Source organism: Lonchura striata, chromosome 19 (assembly GCF_050655825.1).
Source record: "Lonchura striata isolate lonStrDom1 chromosome 19, ASM5065582v1, whole genome shotgun sequence".
Lineage (NCBI taxonomy): Eukaryota > Metazoa > Chordata > Aves > Passeriformes > Estrildidae > Lonchura > Lonchura striata.
In genome coordinates this window covers 8229965-8233292 of record NC_140721.1, presented here as the reverse complement: position 1 = coordinate 8233292, position 3328 = coordinate 8229965, and the positions used below count along the sequence as shown (strand labels likewise).

Sequence of the window (3328 nt, the reverse complement as noted above, 5' to 3'; positions counted from 1 at the left end):
GGACGAGGGCACTTGGGCGCCGGGGCTCGGGGCCAGCCGTGGGGCACGGCTGCAAGCGGCTCCCGAGTCGGCGCCAGGGCTGCCTGTGAGGATTTCGGGCGGCAGCCGAGAGCAGCAGCGCCGGCAGTGCCGGCCGGGCCCCGCGGGGATGTGCCCGAGGCCGCCCAGCCCGGCAGGGCCGCGGGCTGTGCGGCGCTGCTCCTGCTGCCACAGCGGGCCCGGCTGTCAGAGCTGCCCCGCGGGCCCGCGGCACCAGCAGCAGCCTCAGCGCCTGGCCCAGGGCTGCGTCTGCTCGGCCTGGGGGCCCGGCCACGGCGGGGGCGAGGAGCTTAAGGAGCATCAGGGAGCCCGGGGAACAGACAGGCTGCCGACACAAGGCTCTGCCCACAGTCTTCATGGGTTTTATTAACACAACTCAAACACCATGTTTCCCAACAGCAGCGTCACAGGCGTTTCTCGCTTCTGAGGAGATGCCCCAGATCGAGCACTGGGCGCTGGGTCCTTTGCAGCTGGCCGGGGGCTGTGGATGTCCGGGGGGGCTGCAGAGGCTGGACGAGCCCTGGTGCACTTGAGACGTGTCGGGGGGCTGTGCTTGGCCGGGGCCCTCGTGAGGCGGCAGGGCCTGGGGGTTGAAGGACAAGGGTGAGTCCCTCATTGCCAGGGACTGCCCCTGGCTCAAGAGACTCTGCCGGCCCAGGGGTGGCCAGCACAAGTGTCACCTGCCTAGTGAGAGACCATCAGAGAGCCAAGCTCAGCTGCCCCACGAGCCAGTCCTTCTCCTCCATTCTGCTTCTGCCCCTTCCAAAGCAGGTCAGAGCCCCAAGCCCCATCCCAACCTGCCCAGCTCTGCACACAGAGCTCATCCCCCAGCCGGTACCCTGCAGATAATCAGCTCCCTGTCCTTGTTGACCCCCTTGACCTAACAGGGCCATACCTGATGCATCCTGTGTCCTGATTGCCATAGGATGCTTGTCATTACGGCCCCTTGAGATGTGTCCATCACTGTCCAGCAGCTGGGTCACACTAGGCTGAGGAGGAGAGGTCAACAAGCTGAAATGCTGGGCCCAACCAGCATTTCCTAATAATCCTCCCAACCCAGATCTCCCTGGGGACTGAAGGCACAGATTACCCCTGGATAGTCAGCAATGGCATCAAGCCTCAGTCACCATTCTGTGTCCACACCTTAACCATCCATACCTTTTTCTGTACTGTCAATAAGGGCTGTTCCTGACTGCTTCTCTGGAGGGAGGTCCTGATGTTCTGCATCATGGAGGTGCTGCCCTGATGGTCCCCAGAGCTCTGTGGCACACGGGGGACACTGCCATGGGCCGCCGGCCTCCTGTGGGATGGGGCAGAGGACACTCAGTGCCCAGCCCTGTGGCATCCTGGGCTTCACCCTGCTGTGCCAGGGAGGGGACTGGCAGTGCTGCCTGCAGGGGCATGTCCCTCCCAGCTCCTGTCCAACAGCTGCAGGAGCACCGAGCAGGAAGCAAAAGCCTGTGCCACAGCAGGAAAAGCCCTCCTTGCTGTGTCAGGGCTAGCCTGCACCCCGGGAGCTGGGCAGGTGTCCTCAGGGCCCTTACCTTTGGCTGTGCGGTGGCTCCTTGCTGGGGGGCAGCGGCGGCAAATACGGGAGTGTCTCGGGGTACCTGGGGAGGGCAGGAGTCACAGGTGTGTGACAGGGGACAAACAACCTGCTCCTGTTGGAGGCAGCACCCCCAAATCCAGAGGATTGTACCCCACGGTACCCCACGGCCTGTAGCCCTCGGGATGAGTCCCCACACCCTGCTGACGGCAGGGCTGCAGAGGGGGCTCCCCACATCAGGGCCTCCCAAGCAGAGCCTGTCACCCTGTGCCCAGCACAGCGGTCACTGCTGGCACCCATCTCCCCCCATCCCAGCCCCGCTGCCCCCGGGGCACTGGTGCTACTCACTGGCCAGGGACCTGCACGGTGAGCATGCGGTCACAGGACAGGCACGTGAAAGGGACTGGCAGCTGCCTAAGGAGGGTGAGAGAAGAGGGCTGGGGGAGCTCCTGGGGCCACAGCCCTGCCCGCACACAGGCAGCAGCGGCTGGCAGCAGCCGGGTGCCGGGCAGGTCACTGCACAGGGTCACGGCTTTTGCAGGCTGAACGGTGGGCTCTTGAGCCTGTTTCTCCCCATCCCCAGCGTGCTGGCTGCTGCCAGCTGAAGGGCACAGGCACCCGTGTCACCATCCCAAGGAGCCCCTGCAGCGCTTTCAGCCCCTCTCTGGCACCAAAGTCCCCTGTGTGCACGGCCAGGAGGGCACGCACGACCCAGCTCTGGGACCCTGCGTCCCACAGCCCTGCCTGCGAGGAGCAGTTGCCATCTCCCACCCTGGCTTCAGGGAGCCTTTGCACCCACAGCCCCATTTTGCTTTGGGAGGGCTCTGTCCTGCAGGTGCCCTGTCCTCGTGCCTCCTTTCCTGTGTGGAACCTGCTGCTGGTGGAAGGAGAAGGTGCAGCTGTTTCATCAGCATCCCCATGGTTCATTGAGCAGCTGAATTGATCCCAAGGCAGGGGAGCACAAGGGGAGCGAGTGGGACAGCTGGAGGGAACCGGACCATTGCTGTCCCCAAAGCCTTCAGAATCTCCATCACACTCACTTCTTAATCCCAGCAGCGTTTTCACGCATCAGCCTGTTCTCAAGTTCCTCCATGTTCCTGTTCCACGTCTCCTCCATCTGGGAGCTGAAAGCCTTCAGCTCCAGGCGATCCAGCTGTGAACAGGTGCACAGCCTCAGCCAGCTGCCCCGGGATGTGACATGGAGCTCTCCAGGGAAAAGCCTGGAGGGGGATCCTCAGAGGGATGCTGCCTCAGGCTGTTGAGTCCCAAAGGTGCCAGTTTGTCATTTTGGGTACAAGGTACTCCTCACCTTTTCTTCCACCACACGGCTGAGCTGCTGCTGCATATTGTTCCAGTGCTCCTCCTGGCCTGAAATCTGGCTCTGCAACTCCTGCATCCTCTCATCCAGACGCTCCATATATGCTTCAAATTGGCTGCAGTTGACTTTGCTGCCCAAGGCAGCTTTGTCCGCCTTCTAGCAGAGGGGAACGGCAGGAGAGCGATGGGGAAAGGGATGAGGAACGACAGGCAGGGCCAGCGCGTGTGAGGGGCAGAGGGAGAAGTGCTTCCTCCAGGCCATCATGCCCCTCTCGGGGTTCTGTGGCCCCATTTGCCCCATCACCCTGGTGGATTTGGTCCCACCATTGGGAGGGTGAGGGAACCCCAACATGCTCGGGAAATTCTCCCTCCCCAGGCCAGTTCTGCCACCCAGTCCCCAAGGGACAAGGGGCATTTGGCACCCTG

General features: G+C 63.0%; 1 long non-coding RNA gene across 1 annotated transcript; it reads right to left on the bottom strand.

Moving 5' to 3' along the window:
* Window positions 1–379: 379 nt before the first annotated feature.
* LOC146765790 (uncharacterized) lies at window positions 380–2110 on the bottom strand. Its single transcript, XR_014949586.1, has 2 exons — window positions 935–2110; window positions 380–622 (listed from the first exon to the last, which is right to left on the bottom strand). It is a non-coding gene; the product is annotated as an uncharacterized LOC146765790 (long non-coding RNA).
* Between the last annotated feature and the right edge of the window lie 1218 nt (window positions 2111–3328).